This window comes from Ovis canadensis, chromosome X (assembly GCF_042477335.2).
Source record: "Ovis canadensis isolate MfBH-ARS-UI-01 breed Bighorn chromosome X, ARS-UI_OviCan_v2, whole genome shotgun sequence".
NCBI classification, from domain to species: Eukaryota; Metazoa; Chordata; class Mammalia; order Artiodactyla; family Bovidae; genus Ovis; species Ovis canadensis.
This window is the reverse complement of record NC_091727.1, coordinates 41383985-41393594: the sequence shown is the minus strand read 5'-3', so window position 1 is coordinate 41393594 and position 9610 is coordinate 41383985. Positions and strand designations below refer to the sequence as shown.

The 9610-nt window shown below is 39.5% G+C and overlaps 1 non-coding gene across 1 annotated transcript; it reads right to left on the bottom strand.

Moving 5' to 3' along the window:
- Positions 1-9223: 9223 nt before the first annotated feature.
- On the bottom strand, positions 9224-9296 carry TRNAE-UUC (transfer RNA glutamic acid (anticodon UUC)). Its single transcript has one exon. It is a non-coding gene; the product is annotated as a tRNA-Glu (tRNA).
- Positions 9297-9610: the final 314 nt, after the last annotated feature.

The following is a 9610-nucleotide window of genomic DNA, read 5'->3' as shown; positions in this document are numbered from 1 at the left end:
TACTAATGTATCTTGGAAGAAGGCAATGGCAACCCACTCCAGTTCTCTTGCCTGGAAAATCCCATGGACGGAGGAGCCTGGTAGGCTGCAGCCCGTGGGGTCGCACAGAGTCGGACATGACTGAAGCGACTTAGCAGCAGCAGCAGTAATGTATCTTGGGAATTACCAGTTGGGAGATTAGGGAACACTTCATGGGAGAAAGAATATTTGAGCCAGGCGGTGAAGAAGAAATGAAATGTTTAATATGTAGACAGGGGAAGAGCTCCCTTCAGGCTGAGCTAACAGCATGAGCAAATGCATGCAGGCAGGAAGCTAAACTGGGTCAGGTCAGACAGTACCTTAAAGGAAATATTAGTAAGTAAAGCTTGAACAGTGGCTTTGGTCTGTGCTCTAGCAAAATAAGTGAAATGAGATTATGAAGTCCAGGGAGACAGAACTACTTTGATTTTTCTTTCATTTTGCTACCCTGTGTCCCAGTGAGTAGAATGGGACAGCACAGAAGTTATAATGTGTTTCATATGTGTTGACAGGCTAACCCAATGTCTGTTCCTACCTGCACTGGCTCTCTCCTGATCTCCATTCTAGAGGCTACAAAAAGCCTTGGTTTCCCAGTCTCCCTCACGGCCAGTAGTGGCCATGCTTTACCGTTTCTGACTATTGAACTAGAAACAGTAATCTGTCAGAGGGCTTCTGGGAGAACTTTGCTTTATATAATGAAAAGGACAAATATCCCAGAACCATTATTTTCTCTGCTTCATGCCATGTCTGGAGTTGTAGCAACCATGTTGGGACCATGAAGTTAAGGAGCAAAGGATCCTGGTACAGTTGATACGCTCAACTAATTCTCAGCAACCACAAGTCTCCAGTCACCTTGTTATGCAAGAAAAATGAACTCCTGTCCACTGCTAGCCACATTGTCTGTTCTTGTAACCAAAATCATTTCTAGCTGATACAACAGGAGATATGGGGGCTTTGAGAATTTAAAAAAAATTAAGTATAGCTAGTTTTTACTCAGGCAGAGTTGCACTTATTCTATTTTTCTCAAATCAGTGCCCACAGTCCTAGTGATTTTGAAAGCTGATCTAGTGTTTGGCTAAGGTCATTCTACAAATGGGAAAGTCTGCAAATGGGCTGTGAAAATTACATAGCGGAAACAGATGGTTTTAGTGTTCATGGATACAAGTTTTTGCATGGTCTCTTAAATCTGTTTTTTGTTCTATCTAGAAAAGTGTTCTGTTGTCAAAGAGAAATGCGTTGACATTAAATAATGACCTATAACATTAGAATAATTGAGTGCAATATCCATAAAGAGGAAATAACTGACTGATAGGAAATTCAGCATGACAGAAATGTTATTTTGCTTCCAAATATAAGGCAACATAATGTAACTTTTTCCTGCACTGGAAAATTGTTATACAGTGATTCCAGGGGATGATAAATGCTTACCCAGATATGAGCTTTCAAGGTATAGATTCATCCATGTGATATGTTTGTATCTTGGTGGTCCTCAAAGTCAAATAGTTTGGATTCAACATAGTCTAAGTTTCAATATAACAAATACATTGCTGGGTGTCTGAGCTGGCAAAAAATAAAAAACCTCTGAAAAATAAAGAAAACATATATAAATGAGATTACTGAAGAATGGACTACCTCGTGATACTTGACAATCTTATTTTGAATCCTTGGTTTAGTGAATATGTTGCTCTACTGCTACCAATCTCTCTGTAGTACCTAATTGAGCAATCTTTTGGTAACATTTGGAAGAAGTAATTTTGGCAGTAATTTTCATAAATATCAAAGAAAAACCAAAGTTGTATTCACATGATCTTCAGGAGCATTGTTTTCCCTCTAAACTTTGCTTTTAGCTTAGAAGTGGGAGTTTCCTTCCCACTTTGGCTCATTCTATCTTTCAGAAATGTCTAGAAATAATGGGCTAAATTGTTTTGAAGCAAAAAATGAATTCTGTACAAATCTTTACACTGGTTTAGGAAGACATAGTCTAGCATGGGTCTCAAGAATGGCCTTGCTAAGTGTGCCTCCACACTAAGGCCTGACCATCCCTGGATACTGAATGGTTTCCATAGAGAGTCATGTATTAAGTTGGTCAAGGAGACCGAAACATGACTGCTCTGCAGAAAGGGGAGATGGCTTGTCTGATGCTTGCCACAGAATGTACTGAGCCCTTGGCCCTGGATTGCAGCCTAATCCACTATATGTGTAGCCTAGCTCATTGCCTAATGAGACTTGGAGGCATAGGAACTGGTACCACTATGCTGATGCTCCTCTTGTTTTCTAGGCAGTAATAAAATGCTTTATTCTGATTTATCACCTCTCATTGTCTACCATTTTGGCATCTGTGGAAGTAGGAGGTTTACCCTGTGTTAGGCCAATCAGATTACCAAAGACGTGTTTGTAGTGTAACAAATCAGGTTCATTGAATCACTGTAATAAGGGAGATCACACAAGAGGAACCATGGGGCATCTCATCAAATGAAGGAAAAGTGACAGTCTTTATGGAATCTGGGGGAAGGGTGGCATTTACATCCATGCATGCTCAGTAGTTTCGGTTGTGTCTGACTCTTTGTGACCCCATGGACTGTAGCCCGCCAGGCTCCTCTGTCCATGGGATTCTCCAGGAAAGACTACTGGGGTGAGTTGCTATGCCCTCCTCCAGGGGTTCTTCCCAACCCACGGAATGAACTCAAGTCTCCTACATCTCCTGCATTGCAGGTGGATTCTTTACCCAGTGAGCCACCTAGGAAGCCCAGGGTGGCATTTAGGTGACATTTAAATGAAGCAGTGTTTTGGAGGTTCCAAGCAAGACTGTGTGTAAAAGGCTGAATATCAGCTCTATGCTGCGAAGTGGACCCTTGGATTAACATATAAGTGGAATATTGAAACCAGGACCCCTATCTGAAGCTATTCATCTAGGATGGAAATTTTAGCTGCTTGTCTAGGTCAAAGTGACTTAGATTCTCCAGGCAAGAGTGCGATGTTTTATTCCTGAAGATACAATTTCAAACGGCAAAGTTTCTGACAGTCCATGATTTTAGAGAACAAAATTTCTCAGTGAGTATGGCAGCAGTAGTCACCCAAACAGCATGGTTACTGTGATATTTTCTATCTGCAACATGTTCTTGAGAGAAATATTATTTCCAGTGAACTGTGCAATTGACTTTGTGTATTACTCAAGCCTAATGAATGACTGGGCAGATTCCTACTTTCTCTTTCTGAACTAAATTTGACTTTTACCCTTCCTTCTTTTGTTCAAGGACTATGACATTCAATCCATAGGACATTATGTTGTGAAATCCAAGTCAGCACCACTGTCTGAGTTCCATTGATTGGAAGGCTTTTGGGGCAGTTGTATTGGTCAGTCCTTTTCACTTCTTCCGTTGTAAGATGAATTGGTGAGTCAATTTCTGTGACAGTATCTGAATGGTAGCATTTAAGACTCTGAAGATCACACATTTGAATGCTGTAACACACACAGGTAGATACTAAGAGAAGGTTTTATCATCAGAATTTAAAGAATACCTGTAAGTTAGAAGGTATCCAAATTAAATTAAGACAACAGATCTTATCCCAATCTGGAGTCGACAGAGCTAGAGATGGGAGTATTAGCTAAGTTATCTCATTTTTAAAGGAAATGTCTTTGCCACCTATAGTCACTTAGTGTTGAGTTCAATTACCTAGGAAACCAATTGGTTTATCACAAGAAATCTGTACCAAGGGAAGTTGGAAATAGAGTACATACTCAACAGCTAGTTTAATTGTATGTTTTTAGCCAAATCATGAGCAAACTGTAGCCAGGTGTAGGAGCTCTACCGAGGAGTAAGTAAGGTTTCAAAGAGCAACATTAAGAATTGGCCCTATAGGGACTTCCCTGACGGTCCAGTGGTTAAGACTCATCGCAGGGCATACAGGTTCAATCCCTGGTTGGGTAACTAAGGTCCTGCATGCCATGTGGCATGGCCAAAAAAAAAAAGAGTAGGCTCTATGGATATTACAGTTAAAGAAGTCAATAATCTCAATCTGGCAAAGAAGGGGAAAAAAGCCGATCTTGTGCTATGGATGTTGGGTGAAAGCTGTCTACTTCATGCTGGCATCTGTTTCTGCAGGATTTAGAAGAATCTTTAGTTTGAGGTCTCCTGCCAATACAGTCTTCCAGTCATTTAAGAGTGGCTTATATCTCTTTGAGAGACATGAGTCCAAGGATCAATGTCTTGGAGTATTACTGTTGTGTTAGTTGTGTGCTAAGGTGCTTCAGTCATGTTTGACTCTTTGCGGCCCCATGGACTGTAGCCCGCCAGGCTCCTCTGTCCGTGGGATTCTCCAGGCAAGAATACTGGAGTGGGTGGCCATTCCCTTCTCCAGGGAATCCAGGGATTGAACTTGCATCTCTAGTTTCTTCTGCATTGGCAGGCGGGCTCTTTACCAGTAGTGCCACCTGGGAAGCCCTGCTGTTAGTTAAGAGTACCTGGTAATGTCCTCATCAAAGTTGGAGGGATGTCTTTTTTCAGAAGTCAAAGTCTCTGGGTTTTAAATTGTAAAGACTTTGTTTTATTTTTAAAATTAATTTTTATTGGAGTATAGTTGCTTTACAATGTTGTGTTAGTTTCTGCTGTACAGCAAAATGGATCAGCCTTCCGTATACATATGGACTTCAAGACTTTGTTTTAGAGCAAGGTTTCTCAACCTTAGCACTATTGACATTTTGGGCTCATAACTCTGCTGTTGGCGTGGTGGTGGTGGGGGCTGTTCTGTGCACTGTAGGATGCTGAGCAGCATCCCTGACTTCTACCCGCTCAATGCCAGTAGCACCCTGCCCCCAGTTGTGACAAACACAAATGTCTGCAGACATTGCCAACTGTCCCTGGGGGTGGGGCTAGCCCCTGGTTGAGAACCACTGTTTTAGAGGAGATAGGAAAAACTCTTCTCACATCTGTTGAATATAAGACTGAAGGTGATATGGTCAGTGCAGATTTTGAGTAAGATGTAATATCTCCCAAAGATGCTTGGTAACAGTTCTAGAGAAGTGAATGTCACCATTGCTAGAGAGAACATCAAGATTTTTCCAAGTAGAAAAGAACTAAATCAAGTAACCTTTTTGTTGTTGTTCAAGTTGTGGCCTTTTGATAACCTCTGATGAGTCTCAAAAATAGATACATAATGGCCAAACATAGTTACATCCCAAGTAAATCTATTTGGAACTATTTAAAAGAGGCTTGAGGCTTTGGCTATAGGATCTATCCCACCTTAACTGTTTCCACAGGATTATGGCACAGGCAGGTAGGACATGCCCAAAAATCATCCTTGGTGGACTTCCCTGGTGGATAGGAGACTGCCTGCCCAAGCAGGGAACATGGGTTTGATCCCTGGTCCAGAAAGATTCCATATCCCCTGGGGCATCTAAGCCCTTGAGCCTCAACTACTGAAGCCCCTTTGCCCTAGAGCCTGTGCTCCACAATGGGAGAAGCCAAGGCAATGAGAAGCCCACAGACCGAAACAGAGTAGCCCTGCTTGCCGCTACTAGAAAAAGACTGCACCAGCGACAAAGACCCAGTGCGACCGAAAATAAATTTTAAAAAGAGAGACTTAAAAAAATCCTGGTGATATCTTTTAAACAAATACAGGTTTAAAAATTAGTCAGATTATATCTGCCTTGGTAATATGACTGAACACTTCTGGCTAATGTGTTATATATTAATCAACACTAGCACTAGCAGACTGCAAGAGAACAGCTGTTTACTTCCTCTTTGCTTTCTACCATTGTGTGGTAAGTTGCTTTAGTCGTGTCCCCCTCTTCGTGACCCTATGGACTGTAGCCCGCCAGGCTCCTCTGTCCAGGGGATTCTCCAGGCAAGAATACTGGAGTGGGTTGCCATGCCCTCCTCCAGGAGATCTTTCCGACCCAAGAATCGAACCCACGTCTCTTGAGTTTCCTGTGTTGGCAGGCAGGGTCTTTACCACTAGTGCTACCTAGGAAGCCCCATCCTCTTCTGGGATTTAACATAATTAATTTGTAAGGATATAGTCAAAACTACCCTGGGAGTAAGAACACATTATGGATCGTAGGAACAATGACAAACTTCCAGTAGTTTTTGATTTATATCTGAGAGTTGACCAGGATGGTCCCCGATCAACAAAGGTATTGAAATCTAGGAAGAAACTCAACTTTGTAGACAACTACTGTGTAAGTCTGTGTGTTAGAACATGAGGATATTTGCTTTAACCTGAAACGTACACACTGTAATATATCTACTCTATTTAACTTGTACATAAGTGATCTAAGAAGACTGAACTTTTTTCACGTGTTAGCTTCCTCCACGTCTTTCTCCCCCACAATCTTAACTTTGGGAAACAAAAGAGTTTTCACAATAATTTGAATTACTCACTTAAATGTGGAGAATGCTGAAACAAACCTATGTCTATTATCTTTCTTTTTTATGAGGCGAAGAAGCAAATCTTTATGAGGCTATTCCAGGAAATACAAAGATAGTTCAGGCACAAAAGACATCTTAACAGCTTGATTATTTAGGGTCTGATAAGGGAAAGACAAAATCAACAACTGTCAGGAAACAGAAGACATTAATGTAAGTCATAATTTTAAAAACCAAGATACAGTTATACATTTTAAAACCACAGTAATAGATAATAACCTTAATAACCAGGGATCAAACCAGTGTCCCTTGCAGTGGAAGCACTGAGTCCTAACCGCTGGATGGCCAGAGAAGTTCCTTGATAGACATTTGGGTTGTTCCTGTCTTTCAGCTACTGGAAACAGTGCTGCTATGAACATTTGTATACAAATATTTCTTTGTATACCCATTTTCAATGTTTTTGAGTATATACATAGAATTATTAATATGCTAACAATATGCTAATATGCTAATTATACATTTAACTTTGCAAGACCAACTGAACTGTTTTCCACAGTAGTGCACTATTTTACATTCCCACTCTCCATGTCCTCACCAATGCTTGTTATATCCTGTTTTAGTAACAGCCATCTTGCTAGGAGTGAATGGCATCTCATTGTGAATTGTACACTTTAAAATAGTTTGACTTAAATTTCCCTAATGATTAATGATATTGAGTGTCTTGTGCTTATTGGCCACCTGTATATATTCTTTAGAGAAATGTCTTTTCAAATTCTTTGCACATATTAAAAATTGTTGTTTGTTTTTTGTTGAGTTGTATATATATTCTGAATACTAGATACCTGTGAGATTTATGATTCACAAATATTTTCTCCCATCTGTTAGTTGTATATATTTTCAACTTCTTGATAGCTTCCTTTGATGCACAGAAGTTTCTTATTTTTATGAAGTTCGATTTATCTACTTTTTTTATTGCTTATGCTTTTCATGTCAAGTCTAAGGATCCATTGCCAAATCTAAGATCATGAAGTTTTATTATTATGTTTTGTTCTAAGAGTTTTATAGTTTATGTCTTTGATCCATTTTTGAGTTAATTTTGGTATGTGGTATAAGGAAAGTGTCCAATTTCATCTTTATTTTAATTGAGGAATATTTGATGTACCATACTATGTAAGTCTCAGGCAAAAGCATTAAACATGACTTAGCGACTGAACAACAACAAATACAACATAGTGATTCACAGTTTTTAAAGGTTATATTCCATTTGTAGTTACCATAAAATATTGGTGATATTGCCTGTGTTGTACTGTATATCTTTGTAGCTTATTTATTTTATACATAGTAGTTTGTACCTCTTAACAATTTAAGTCTTTTGCGTGTGGATATCTAGCTCCATTTACTGGACACACTATTCTTTCCCCCATTGAATCAATTGCGTGTGGATATCAGCTCCATTTACTGGAGAGACAATTCTTTCCCCCATTGAATGGTCTCAGCACTCATAAAAAATCAATTGGCCATAGATATACAAATTCATTTCTGAACTCTCAACTCTATTCCATTGATCTATTTAGTTGTTTGCTTGCTTAGTGACTTTTCTAAACTATTTTTGTAAATTCTGTGTTGTCATACGTGGCCACCTACGTCTGCTCTGTTAGCTTTGTGGTCAGATAATGTTTTGACAGATTCCTTAAGGACCTAGAGAGGAGAAAAAGAGGAGAAGAAGGAGGAGGAAGAGAGAAGGAAAAAAAAAATCCCCTTTCTCCTAGTCTTTGCAAATTGGCTCAGTGTCAGGGTACTCCTTCAATGCTTAGCCAAGCCCTTTGCAACTCTGCTTAGCCTTCACATCCTGCTTGCACAGAGCCTAAAGGCAAGCCAGAGGTGAGAGTTAAGGATCTTTTTAGGGTTTTTGGTTTTGTTTTTTTTTTTTTGAGCATGCATCTATCCCTGGGCGTGCATGTGGCCTCCTTGATTCCCAAGTATATGAAGGAGCTTTTAAAAGTCCTTATTTTCTCGTGTACCTCCTTTCCCAATCTCTTCCTTCCCAGGCTTTATGGTCTGTTTCTTGTCCCGGGCTGCTACTGCCAATACTTGGGCCCTGAAATGCTTTTGGTAAAAGCTGTTTGGGAAGCTGCTCCAGGCCTGGGAATGCTCCCAGTTGAGCAAAACAAAGGTAAGTCTTGTGCAGGTCCTTTAGGGAGCTGCCAGGCAAGTCTAAACCCACAACCACAAGTATTTGAGAATCAACTCCGTATTGCTCCCTGAGGCACTGGCAATGTATGCCAGGGCTGTGGACTGCTATCCTTGTGGCTGCTGCCAGTCTGGGATAGGGGGGATTGTAAGTGGGCAGTTTAAAATGCCACTGTGCTTTCTTTCTTCAATACAGCAGATTTTGTCTTCACCAGGTCTTTCTTTGGTTGTTGTGTTTTTGACCAAATTCTAGAGTTGTGCAAAAGTTGATAATGATTGTTCTTGCCAGCTCATTGGTTGCTTCTGTGGAGGGACACAGTCCTGGAGCTCCCTACTCCCTAATTTTCAGTGACATCATTCCATAATGTACTTTTATATGAATGTGTTTGGATATAAATATCTAGCAATATAAATAGATAATAAAATTAATGACTTTAATTTTAAGATATAATTAGTGTTAGTATATTAAATAAAATACATATGACATTGAAATTACTATTTTAACAAACTAATGATTTCCTTAAGTAATGGACAAATCCATCATCAGAAAAAACATTTTCTTGTACACATATTTGATTTTAGGTAATTATTATACTCTGTATAGCTTTTTTTTTTTTTTTGGCCACACTGCATGGCTTGCAGGATCTTAGTTCCCTGACCAGGGATTGAATCTGTGCCCTCAGCAGTGAAAGTACAGAGTCCTAACCACTGGACTACCAGGGAATCCCCTATACTGTGTATAGCCTTAATCATTTTTTTATTATCTACTTTACATAGCCAACTTTTGAAGCCAAGAACAACCTAATTTTCCCTGAATATACTTTTTATATTATATTGATAAATTTTAAGGTGGCAAAATAAGCTCATATATCAGCCACAGGACTGGAACCTTCTGTTAACTTACAACAGTTTCATAATATAAAAGAATAAGGGTAAATTGGAAGAGAGAAGAGAAAAACGTAAAGTGTAAAGAGAAAAAATAAAAGAGAAGGAACCAGTTTTAGAATAAAATTATCATTGTAAAAGCTAAGCACACA